The sequence below is a fragment of the Zeugodacus cucurbitae genome, chromosome 4 (genome assembly GCF_028554725.1).
Source record: "Zeugodacus cucurbitae isolate PBARC_wt_2022May chromosome 4, idZeuCucr1.2, whole genome shotgun sequence".
Lineage (NCBI taxonomy): Eukaryota > Metazoa > Arthropoda > Insecta > Diptera > Tephritidae > Zeugodacus > Zeugodacus cucurbitae.
The window spans coordinates 16,137,501-16,151,592 of NC_071669.1; the positions used below are offsets into that span (position 1 = coordinate 16,137,501).

The 14,092-nt window shown below is 32.8% G+C and overlaps 1 protein-coding gene across 1 annotated transcript in view; it reads right to left on the reverse strand.

The window, feature by feature from the left end:
* LOC105215582 (protein embryonic gonad) overlaps positions 1-12,231 on the reverse strand; it is a 58,291-nt gene extending 46,060 nt beyond the window's left edge. Inside the window, exon 1 of the mRNA XM_011189587.3 lies at positions 10,777-12,231. The gene's annotated coding sequence lies outside the window, so the exon portion shown is untranslated. The remainder of the gene's footprint in view (positions 1-10,776) is intronic.
* Between the last annotated feature and the right edge of the window lie 1,861 nt (positions 12,232-14,092).

Genomic DNA, 14,092 nt, shown 5'->3' on the forward strand with positions numbered 1-14,092 from the left:
ATATTTATATTATTTTATTCTCCTGTGAAAAAAAATCGATTTTCTTAATTAAAAATTTTTAAAAACAATGTTTGAAAAAAACCTTTTTCCAAAAATATTTTATTGTCACCATAAATTTTTATTAATTTTTTTAATACCGTCTTTTGAAAAATTAGAAATTTGCTTTATCTAATTTTTATACTCTCGCGACCTGTTGCACAGAGTATCATAGTTTTGTTCACATAACGGTTGTTTGTGTCACCAAGAAATATAAGAGTTAGATATGGGGTTATATATACATAAATGATCAGGATGACGAGTGGATTTGAAATCCGGATGTCTGTCCGTCCGTCTGTCTGTCCGTCCGTGCAAGCGATAAATTGAGTAAAAATTAAGATATCCTAATGAAACTTGGATCATATGTTCCTTGGCACCCTGTGGAGGTTGCTTTCGAAAATGGGCAAAATCGGGCCACTGCCACGCCCACAAAATGGCGGAAACCGAAAACCTATACAGTATCATAACTAAGCCGTAAATAAAGCTATGGAAATAAAATTTGGTATGAAGGATCGCACTATGAAGGGGCATATTCAGATGTAATTTTTGTGGGTAGGTGGGCATGGCCCCGCCCCCAAATAGGTTTTTGGTACATATCTCGGAAACCCATAGAGCTATATAAACCAAACTTTCTGCAGTCGTTTAATTTAGCCATTTCTTTATACAGTCCAAAAATGAAAGAAATCGGATAATAACCACGCCCACCTCCCATACAAAGGTTAGGTTGAAAATTACTAAAAGTGAGTTAACTCACTAACGAAAAACGTCAGAAACACCAAATTTTACATAAGAAATGGCAGAAGAAAGCTGCACTGAGATTTTTTTACAAAATGGAAAATGGGCGTGGCGTCGCCCACTTATGGGTCAAAAACCATATCTCAGGAACTACTAGACAGATTTCAATGAAATTCGGTATATAATATTTTCTTGACACCCTGATGATACGTGTGAAAAATGGACGAAATTGGTTCACAACCACGATAACTTCCCATATAACTCATTTTTGAATTTCATCTTATTCCTTCACTTTATAATGTATACATTAGGAACCAATGAAGATAGCGAAATAAAACTTTACACAAACACTGTGAAACACACTGTAAAATACGCGTCATAAATTCTCCCAGATCCCATATACCCAATTATAAGTAATATTAAATTAAGTGAGCGTATAGTCTTCGATACATTGTATATTGGTGGTGAAAACGAGTGAAATCAGTTTAGGAATTACCTCAGTCCACATATACTATTTATGATGATTTTCGTTATTCTATTGAACTTTATACCCAATATATAGGTCGAATTGTGTTATCTTTATTAAATTACATCAATAAATTGCGAGAGTATAAAATGTTCGGTTACACCCGAACTAAGCCCTTCCTTACTTGTTTTTTATAAAAACAAAATTCAAAAAAAAAAAAAATTTCATAATGCATCTATTTTTTAAATTTTTAATTATTGATCATTTCTGTTGGAATATTGCCTTTTAAAATTATGTCGAAAATGTCCATTTATTTATTTTTTAATTTTTAGAAAGTATATTATTTTTATTATAAAATATTATTATTTCGATTTTTTTTTTGGTTAAATAAATATAATATTTGTAAGAGAATCATAAATATGCAATGCTTGGCGACAACTGTTTATATAAAAAAATATTATGTACACACATACTTACTTACAAAAAACAACAAAAATTGCAAAAAAAAAAGTTTGCTTCGAAAAAAAACTGGAGCACAAAATGTGTGAAAAGTAAATTTGCATAATAATTGGTGTACTTCAAAGCACTTCAATGCTTTGTTCCTTTAAACACTCAACCGCTGCTACAAATATAACACGCTGAAGCACATTGTATAATGAAGTACTTAAACAATTGCTTTGTAACATTTCTTGTCTGCCGACAGTTCGAGAGCACTCCAGTTTTAATGCTATTGCCACCCTTGGCACTGTATTGTTATGCTTTGTGTGCTGATTTTTGTTCCGATTTTTGTTATGCTTTATTGAATTACCCTTTGATTGGGTGACAAGTTGTGATGTTGTTGAGTGTATACATGTGGTTTGTGTTTGTTGTTGTTGTTAAGTGTAGCATTCAAAACAAGAATTTTATGTTGTGGGAAATATTAATGACAATGAAAGTAATGACAATGAAGTGGCGGTGACCTTGAGCTCATCTTGATGGAGTTAAGAAGAAGTTCTCAAAGGTGATAATGCGAAATTGTGTAGAAAAAAAGACAACAGTTTTGCTTTAGAAAAATATGAATTATGTTTGCAGATATATTATTTAATTTAATTAAATCTAAAATATTTAATTATTTATTCTAGGAGATATTGAGTTGAAGAAAGAATTCCGGCAGTGCTTATTAGCTATAGCCATAAGCACTATGAATTAATATGCTTCAATATTTTGTTGTTTATATAAATACTAGGAGACCGCTCCGGATTCGCACGGTTTTAAACAAATATTTCAAAATTTATAAGTTTTTACACACTTATACACACTCTCCCACAAATATGTATGTAGTTTCTCGTTTCTTACGTGGGTTCATTCTCTAGTTTTTGGTGTCCGATGTCTTTCTCTCTGATTATGAAGGCGCCCTAGTGCGAGCTTGTATATTTGTAATATTTTGTTCTTTAAGCCGTTGCACACGCTCCGTACTCGACTCTCAAGCGCGTACTTGGCACACGATTGCGAAGAGAATGACTTGCAAGACGATTTTCAGTTTCAGATTAAGATTCTCCATCACGGTTTCTTTTTGATATCCTCACCTGGGAACTATTTCCAGAAAGTTGAGATTCTAGAAATAAATATAGCCTATGTTACTCGAGGTGAATGTAGCTATCCAGTGGTGAAAGAATTTTTGAAATCAGCACAGTAGTTTTTGAGTTTATTCATTACAACCATACATACAAAACTTTCCTCTTTATAATAGTAGTATAGATTATAAAAATATTTCATCTGTTTAATGTTTATACAAGTTTTCTGGGAAAAGCTTTAAGCTTCTTCACTAGAAGTTTTTCTCATGATAAAACTGCTGTAGGACCGCTATAACATGTTCAAATTGTATTGGGAGAAAATAAATTCCAATTGAAAGTAGTAAGGATAGATGTGCATGAGAATCGGGAGTCGAAGTTAGAGGGTTGCATGTTTGCTTAGGGTTAGAAAACTAAAGAAAAGCTTTAACTATTCTCGGGAAACAATTTTTGATCAATTTCGATCTTAGTAAGGCACTTGGGAGCCTTACAGTATGCGAATCTGGTAGAGGTATCAATAGTGATGATCAACGTAACTTATTTATACCATTACTCTCAGAAGGTAGATTTTATAAATGTTATTTTGATAGCTTTTCAATAGTATGTTTTCAAGATTGTATTGATTTTTAAATATTACTTGGTTTTTAGCTAAAGAGTGTTGCAATGAAGGCTCATGATGAGGGAGAATACAGCGGCCACAAGGCTGTAGACTCCTTATTGTCCTTTAATCTCAAATTATAGAGAAACTATGAGGGTGTTGTTTTTTATCGGTGTCTTCAAAACTGATTAGCTAAGAATATAGAGATGTCATGAAATATGAAAATCATTGTGTTCGTAATAAATATCATCAAAATATTTCTATTAGTGCTCTATATAAATTATGTATTAAAATATCAGTGTAAACAATTCGTAGTGGAATAGCCAATAGGTCAGCATATATATATATTTTTTTTTTGAAATTTATGTTTCGAAATACGCCTGTATGATCACTTCATATGCGTATGTGTGTGTGTACACTTCCGTAGACGTCGATGTAAATGTGAATAATTTGTAATTTGTCTAATTGCAACAAACAAAATTAATAGTATGGTCCATTAGAACAAAACACTTCCATTGTAAAAAAATATAAACAAATATATAAATGATTTTGGAATATTGTTTTCTACTAATTAATTAGTAAGAAGGTGTGGTAATAAATATGTATTCCAGTGTTATAATACAAAATTACAGCTCGAAATAAAAAATAAAAAAATTTAAAATCAAAAAAATCAAATTCCAAAAAAACCTCATTGAAATAAATAAGACCAATCAATAAATAAATCAATGCCACTATGCGCTAACATATGTATGTAGCGCTTAACGGTCAGGAAAAATTGAGAATTAGGTGTTAAAATGGAAAATGAGATAACCAATTTGTAGAAACATTAACACATGTATATCGCAGACGCTTTTAGTCGAACATCGGTCGAACGTCGGACGAAACAAAAGATTTTTAATTAAACCGGTTCGCAGACGCCAAGCTGCTGCTTTTTGTCACCAAACCGAAAAGATATATTTATTTTGTTGCATTTTTTTTCGCTCTTCTGATGCTGCGATACAAAGCCAACACAAAATGTTATGCTAAAGCTGATTTATTATGTTATCAAAGAGTAGAAAAAAACTAAATAAATAATAATATTCAAATTGTGCACATTTATCAAAGCTTGGTTTACATGCTATTACGGTTAATCCAACAAAAACAACAATAAACACATGGACACACATATAAACCTTAAATGAACGAACAAAACTACAAATAAGCAAATTTCTATAGCAGTTTTATACTCTTAATAATATTTGTATATATGTTTATATAAATTTATCAATAACTCTTATTTGCTTTTATAGTCTCTCTCTCTCCCCACACATGCATGTTAGTCGGTACCTTTTTAGCCACACAATTTATTTATAAAAATGCGCTCATTTTGCTATTAACTTGTAGTGCATTAATAATCGCAGTGCGACACGTGTTTACATACAAACATATATAACAGTAACCATTTACATATATGTCTATATATCATACCAGAATAGCTAGTATAATCTACCTTCAGTTCATATGCAAATAGCGCATCCCAATCGCGTAGTTTGTTATATTTACACGTACTTTGTTTGTATCTGCCGCTTAGCTTAATACCACTAAAAAGCAATAACAACAATAATAAACAATACTTCGAACTGCTGAGATTAATTTCTTCTTCTACTCGTAGGTATTGTTCATTCCAATTCATAGTATTCAGTTACAAATTGAACTGGTTTTTCACATTACAAATTGCGAGAATTAATAAAACGACAAACTAATTTGTTAAGCAGCTGCTGCGGTGTGTTTAGTAACCATAAGTGGACAATTCAATATACAGAAGTTCGTAATACATTGTTGGTAGGTGTTTTATAGGGAATTTTATGACTTTTTCTGCTGAAATTTGTGGCTGAAGTCCTAAAGTACTCGCAGTTAGCTTAATATACTACCGAAGCTACTAAATATACTATATGATGAGGCACTTGATTAAGTTAGCTCCCAAATGTCTATACTTATATGTATTTAGTTCTATAGACACCCACTAAACTATGGAATATTCGAAGAAGTTGGCTCGAACCAATTACGTAAAATGGATCTGTCTCTTCTAGAAAGGATGTATATCTTTTCTTTATGCTTAAAGCAGAAAGTTACAAAAAATATCGTTAAGTTTAAAAAAGTATTCTCCAATTTTCGAAGTTAGTCTCCAAAATCCAAATATTTAGATTCGAAAGGCAAGAAAAAATAATAATTACACGATATAGCTACTAAAAAATTCAAAATATAGAAATACCATCCGAGTGAAAATTAAAAAAAAAATGTGGAATTTGAAAAGTAAAATCGAAAGTACACCAAATATCAGATTGTAAGTGAATTTGCTTGAATTTCACTCGGAAGTGAATTACAGAACCTGCCTGATAATCTAAATTTTCTTCTTAAGGGGTTAGGGGTAGTCATGATTTTCAAAAAATCATTTTTTTTGCATTTTCTCAAAACAATGTTTTTTGAAATGGGGACAGCTGTAACTCGATAATCGCTCAGTAGATAGATGAACGAAGCTTTTTTGTTTTCCAAAAATTTCGATTTTTAAGACCAAATCCCGAAAATCTAGAAAACACTTCTAAAATTAAAAAAAAAATGAATTAAATGTAAAATGAAAAACGATTATCTATTTATAAAACTAATTTTCCTTATCCGAGTGATTTTAGATGAATCTCCAAGGATTTATGATTGTCACCGCAAAGATCTTTTTTTTTTGAACTGGGTCAATACAAACCGAAATATTTTTGGATACTATTAATTTTTTTTCAAAATTTTCGTGACCTCAAGTCAAAACATTGTGTAATAATGCCATATTATTACTTTTGTAAAAAATCATGATTAAATAGCAAAAAAAAAATACTGAAAATTCTAATTTTTTCGCGTCTCTGAACCTCTAACCCTTTAATTGTATGGTATATCAAACCGTTTCATCCAGCTTATATGACTCCGAATCTCCGATGGCTCTAATAATGACTTTAGAAAAATCTATACAATACCAGAAAATGTCCCTAATATTATACAGGAAATATATCTTTGTTGATATTAGGGGCTATGGAATTTCTTATTTGATTATTATCATGATGAAATGGTTAATAGAGCATATTAGTAATTCCAGCTCTTCTAAGGCAGTTTGATTGAAAATAAGCTACCAAATTATGGCTAGAGATATTCTTATTTATCTTGTGAGGGAGTAAACGGATCTTTTTTTAGAATCTACTGTAACGATTCAGTGCGAATGGGTTGTTAATCCAACCGAGAATAGTCACCTTTACAGGATTTCCATCATATAAAATGTATTGGGCGAACTAAGCGCCAGAGTTAAGTCCAGGGATTTCCAACAAATTTTTATCCATTTTTTTTAAATCAACGACCGATTAGTCTTTCGTTGAAACAACAACATCAGCAACATGGAGGCATATATTACCGAAATATAAAAGATATTAATGAATTATTCAAAATCCGTTTTATGAACTAAAGCTTAGGCCAGGGGTTCTCAACAAATATTAATTACAGAACAATTCTACAACAATATTAATAGAATTTTAAATGAGTAGTTTGATTAAAATTTATATGAATATGTGAAAATCACACAGTGATATTAGTTAATATTATCCAATGAAAGCTGTATTACTGATTTAGCACCACTCCCCAAAGACAATTATATTTTAATTAAGCATAAACACATTTACTCTCAAATTTGGTTCAATTCTGCACAAATTTTGTTATCTTATTTTCTGTAAGCGAGCAGCCAAAGAACACTCAACTCGTTTATATTTTCGATGAACGTATGGAGCAATACTGATAATTATTCAACTGTCTATCAAATCTGTATATTTACTTCATTGTTGGCATTTTGAATGAAGACAAATCGTATATTGTTGGTTTATGTGCAGTCTGTTCTTTTGCTTTGCTAGTACCAAGAGAGTTCATAATGTAAAGCAAATACAGTTTGGATGATGCGAGTCTTATTTTGCCTTCATCGTAACAGTTTTCTTATAATCAAGAGAGTTCAATGAGACCTCCTATTGGAATGCAGGCATATCCTGCCCTTGCATCCACACCCTGCATTACAACCGAAGTTCTTCACCGATAACCAATGCAACATAAAACAACTTATTTTCCACCAACAATAACAATAATAAAAGCATAAAAAATGTCTGCTACAAAAGTTGCGCACGCGCAGCAGCTAACAGCCAGCAGTCGGCTAATTTACATTTGTGCATTTTTATTGCCACACAGAAGTGCGGCCAAAGCCACTGACAACAATAAGCGCACTAAGAGGCGCAGTAAAAGTGGCCAAGGCAACCGGCTATGATTTTGACCAAACCATTATTGACCACTTGTTGTTGTTGTTGTTGCCACAAAATAATTCAATTGTCTACGTTCTTGCTGTTTTTATTTATTTATTCCTTTTTCGTTGACAATTATTATTTTTTTATTTTTCATTTTTGTTGTTGTTGTAATTTTGTTGCTTTTGACTGAAGTGCGTTGACGTGCGCGGCATGCAAATCGCGTGCATTTCTTCTTTACAACCAGTGGATTTTAGTGCCGCGGCAGTTAGTAACGGAAATGAGTGTGTCTGCTACCGGATGGCTGGAGAACAATGCGTCGAGCGCCTACCAATGCATTTCGTATTTACAAGGAAATGTCTTTGCCACGCAGTGTGTTTGTTGCAATGTGTGCTTTCCGCCTGTTGCCTGTCCCCCAAAAACCTCTTTGAGCTGCCTATGCTGCTCCCTTGTTTTTAATAATTTCCCATAGTTTGACGCAGCTACTTAAGTTTTTGTTATTGGCGACCAGTGTGGCTCCAGCTTGGTCGCCTTAAGTCGCTGCCGTAGTTAATATCGTGGGCAGGTACTTGCAACAAAATTTTATTGCTAGCAATATGCATAAATATTAATGTTGCAGGGCGGTTGATGACACATGCGACCATTGGCGGGCGATAAGCAAATATGATTGTGGAATTTTTTTTGGTTTTGCTGTTTTGGGTGGAAACTTTGTAGCGGTGGTGGGAAGTGTATACTAACTAATAAGTGATTTGCCTCAAAGAATTTATGAAGTTAACACGGTGGCAAAAGAAACTTTTTTTATGCGGGATGACTCAGGGTTGTGAAGTAACATTTTTATAAATAAATGATTACTATTTAAATGCATATTAAATATCATTACCAAATAATTAGAATCTTAAGAAAATAAATCAAATAAAATTATTTTCTTACGTAAAATAATAATTTACCAATAATTTTTAAAAATAATTCTAATTAATAATATAATATTTTTAATAATTTTTTTTTACATAATATAACAACTATTATTACATAATATTTTTTTTACTAAATTAATATTTAAAAAAAAATATTTAATTTTTTTTGTTTTTTATAAATATTTTCGAAAAACTGATTTAACTATTTTCGTTTTTTTACAAAATCTGAAATTTTTAATACCATAATTTATAGGTTAAAATATTTAATATCTTTATTGCCGTAAAATCTGTTTTTAAAAATGACAAATTTAGTAAAATCACTCACCAAATGCATATAATTAAGTATTTAAATTTATAATTTACAATTTCAGTTATTATAGAAAGATTTTATTAGTTTAGAAAACACAGTTTCAGTATTTTTTTTTCTAAAAAAATAGAACTGGTTCTTTTCCTTGGAAAATATTAGCCGATTTTTAGTGAAAAAATAGAAACAGCGTCTTGTGTCATCTATTTGAAGAAAAAGAATTTTAACAGACATTTCTTTACCACATGGCACATTAATTTATTTTAATAGGATATAACTCTTATTACTAATCCTCCAATTTCATATATAAATTTAACTTTACTTTTGTAAATTTAAAAATTTTATATAACGAAAAATTCCTTCAGATATAAAAAGAAAGACAGTGGAACTTCTCTAACTCGAATCACTATAATCCCCAAAAAAAAAGTTCGAATTAGAGAGACTTCGAGTTATACCACTTTTCAAAAAGCTGGAAAATATAGATTTATATACTGTTTTATTTATTTACTTGACAAACGGTTTTTGTACATACGTTAAAACACGTATTCTGTAATTTTGTTTGGCTCACGACGTCTGTTTTCCATACTTTTGTTCCATGCTTTATGAAATCCATAAAATTTTAAATTTCGTATTATGCTCTGGTCGAAAATATCGATTTATGGAAGAAAATTCGTATGAAATTTGACTTATATTGCCGATTCAAGAGTTCGAGTTAAGGAAGTTCGAGTTATGGAAGTTCCACTGTATTAATTTCCAATTTTTTATTTATTTAAAATTTCTAATTTAATTAAATTTAAAGAATAATGTTTTGAAATATGTAATACAGAGAAAATCAATACAGAGATCAAAAATACCGTTATGTAGGTCAAATCCGAATTGGACAATTTTAAATTTAGCTATGTATGTTGATGGCCGGATCAAAACAGCAAATATTTCTATTTCCTAAAAAAAATTAATTGATTTGGTTTGTCATTTGGTTTTTGCGAATAGTGAAAGTTTAATGGGTGTGGAAATCTCCCATTCGCCCTAATAATAATACTAACTAATTTATCATTTTAATTCCACAGATATCTAATTAACAGATTTATCTAATTTAATTTATTTTTGAAATAGATCAAACAATTTTCGAGCAAGCCAAAGTAGATGTCGTGAATTAATCAATCAGCCAGTTGTGAAGATTTTGATATATACAACTATAATCTATCACGGTTAGTTACAAGCACATACTGTATTTGTCTTTTCTCAATATAAATTGGACGAAAATTGGCTTAAAGCCATTCTCTTGAGTTTAGATATCATTCACCACCTTATAAATATCTATGAAATATAAACCTTTTTGCCGTAATTCGCCACATTCACAAATACAAATTGACATATGAGCCAACTATTGCAAGAAGATTCAATTTAAAATTTTTAACAAATCTCTCAAATAAGTCAAACTTTTTTATTTCTTTCCAACTCTGTGCCCAAAGGATATACACTGGTATATATTGTTGTATTTGTATTGATGTTTGTTTGTTTGGTGTATAAACATATTCTCATTTGGCGACACTAGTAAATGATATAGAACACGCAAATTTGAGGCCAATTTCACTTTTGAAATTAAAAAAAAAAAACGTTATTTGATATGAATGACTTTTTCGATGATCTTTTTTTTATATTTATTTTTTCGTGCTCTCACAAAAGTTTCCGGTGATTAAGTATCGACCCTCATAGATATTTTTTTTGTTTTTTTTTTCTCAAATAAATATTTTGTTTTGTTTCTGATACTACAGTTTTCTGACAATTTTTAAATTAATTAATGGGTATTATAGGTATTTATACCCTTTTTACTTTAGTAACTTAATTCTAATAGGAGTTGTGAAGATGTGCAATTTTACTGACCTTTTCCTTGTTGTAGTTTGACTAAAGTTGTTGGATTGTTGCTGCATAAATAAGGCAAAACTCTTGAAGAAATGCACTTCTCTGCACGATAACAATATTTTTGAGAGCGTGTTTTGTTTTGACAAATGAAAATATCCAGTTGATTTTTCATATATGCACTACAGATTTAATTTTCACTGTATATTTTTAAATTTTTATTTATAATTTCATAATATATAATTTTAACGGATTATTTTTTTTTAAATATAGCAGTTAGAAACAAGCTATAGCAATTATTTATTTTTTGTGGGATAGCCTCCAACGTTTCCAAGATTTTATTTAATTTTCACAAATATTTATTAATTTTCGTACTTTCTTAAGATTCACAATATTTTTGAACGTCTTATTTTTTTAACAATTTTTTTTGGTTCAAAATTAACTTTTTTTATGTTTTTTAAAATCCGTTTTAGAATCTTAGTTTTACCTTCTATTATTTGTTTTGTTATTACTTTATTTTTAATAGATATATTCATTAGTTAATAGCTGTTTGATTTAATAAATATTTTTGTAACACATCCATTAAGTACACAATTCTTAAATTACACAAGTACTCTCCACAACACTTCTTAAGAATATTCGCGCTCGCAACACACACTACCGCAAGCGTCGAGCTTTAGCGCTTAAATTCGTGCGCAAATGACAATTAGAATTTCACTTTCACCCGGCCGAACGGTAAATACTACACAGCCCGTCAAGCAATTAATCAATTGTGTGGGGCGAAGACACAACGCACCGCGAAGACTGCAATAAAATCGAACGCAGAAAACAGCGACGGCATTGGCTGTGTTTTTCGCTTAGTTGTTAGTTAGTTGGTTGGTTGTCGATGATGAACGAGCGAGCGATCAAAATGTATGCGCAACGCGTTAAACACTCGCCAGCGTACACATAGTAGATTCGCACGAGCACGCGAGCAGAAGCGCGAACAAACAGTGAACGCGTCAACGCGCCGCTAAACGAGCAACCAGTCAGCCAGCCAACGTACTCTATGCCGAACGAAGTGCTCTTTTGCTTACTACTGCTGTTGTTTTTGTTTTCAATGCTGATGAGGTGGCGGCGGCGCGCATGCGCAACCAACACAAGCTGTGTTGTTGTTGTTGTTGTTAGTGTAACAACCGGCAAACACAGCTAACCGAGTTAGCGAAAGCCACAGCAGCAGTGGAGGCAGACAACACGCGACGAATGAAAACACACGGCTCGACGGTTGGTGATCGTGTGTGTTGTGCTGTGCCAACCGATCGACCAACGATCGTTGCGACGAGTATGCTTGTGGCAGCAAAACAGTAGCAGCTGTTCGTTGCTGGCATGCTGTGGGGTGGTTCGCTTTGGTTGACTTGCTTGCTTGGTGCTTGCTGTATTGGCTGGCTGTAATGGGAGCAGCCGAGACCGGACAGCACGCGTCGATCTTGAATTGTGAGCGGTTTGTGTGCGACTAAAGGTGGTGGTTGACTTTGTTGATTTTGAAGGTGAGCATTTTTGGCTGACATTATTGGCTGTTAGCTGTTGGTTGGTATTAACAGTGCTTTAACAGTAACTGGAGGGCTGCTGTTAGAACTCTTCAGAATCATTGTTCAACGATTGATCTAGTTTTGATGCTAGAAGGTTCTTAGTCTTACGGAGATTATTTATTCCAAGTTATTGGGCTCAGAATAGAGAAAAGTTCCAACCTATGTCTGAAGCATTACAAAGCTCCTAACTGAATCTCAAGACTTTATCCATATTGAATTAAGATGCGAAAAATAAAACGGTCTTGATAAAGTATCGAATTTCATAAAGGTGTAGAATTCGCTCTCCTGATTTTGATAGATATTAACCTTTGACAGAAAGAAACATGTAGTTTTTGTGACTATAATTGGAGCTAATCGCTACAGAATCTAATTAGTTTAGAAACATAAATCAAAATCTAAAATCTATAAGATAACCGTTATTTCCATATGAATTTTGATAAAGTCCATTGCTCCTTCGATACTTTCGGATTCTTGGTAATTTTGTTTTGCTATTTTGGTACCAACAATCAACTAAAGACTCTTAATTTCTTTCAAATGTTTATAACTCTCGATGTCACCAAGAGGTTTTCTTACTCAATATTAGGTTGGCAAATATCTCCCTTCCGCTTTTTTGCTCTCATTCGATGCTTTATAAAAAGTGTTACAGTGATCGGATTTAGTTTAAATATGCGCCGTTTCGTTCGATAATCTGTTTCCATCTAGACTGCAACTTCATAATACCCACTCGTAGAAACCCGTCTCCTTATTTGCGAAGAACTCGTACACCCACTTTTTACAAGCCTCTTTTGAGTTCAACTTTACACCACCAAGTGCGATCACCATGGACAGGAACAGGTGGTAATCACTTGGCGCTCCTCCCATTCGAGCTCCCATAGCTTCTGATGAGTCACACTATACCCTTCCTGTTGGTCAATTCTGGACGCTTATGGTCGATCGCCTGCTTCAATCGGTTCAGTTGTTCACAGTAGATAGAATTAAGCCACTGGCCATATGGGAGCAGCTCATAATGGATGATACGCTTTCAATCTCACCAAACACACAGCAAACCCTTCTTGGCCGTCAATCCGGGCTTGGCCACTGTTTGGGACGATTTAACGGCCTTCTACCACGACCCTTTTCGCTTGATATTGTCAAATGTGATCAATTTTTCGTCGCCAGTCACCATCCGCTTCAAAAATGGGTCGAATTCGTTCCCCGGAGGGCTTAAAATAGTTTGGTGACTAACTCCCATCTCCTGGGCGTTGTCTGGTGATTCCACATGCGGTTTTAACTCGATGTTTTCCATGATTTGATCGGTATTCGTCGTCACAGGTTTTCCGCCGGCTGGTTTATCTATGGTGTCGCTTTCACCCGCTCTGGATCGTCGAAACCATTCCTCCGCAGTTCGAAGTGATGGAGTGCCATCACCCAAAACACCATTACTTTCACGGAACGTGTTTCTAGCTGATTGATCGAAGGAAAACTTTAAAATATCGCGAATTTCGGCGTTAGTGAACTCCATGTTTACACATCTATAACTGTTGATGCTAATGATTCATATCGTCATTTTGTAGGATATTTCAAGACCTTTCAACGATGTATAGTATTTCCAGACATGAGCGCTTTATACATAGCCACGAAATTCAAAAGACATAAAGCCGGAAGGGAAATTTTTGCCAATTTAATATTAGAAAATATGTTAGAAACATTAGTTCGATGAAAAGGATTCCCTTTAGCAGACAATATGTGGTTGAAGATTTAGGGGATATGGTTGAAATAGATCCCTGAAGATC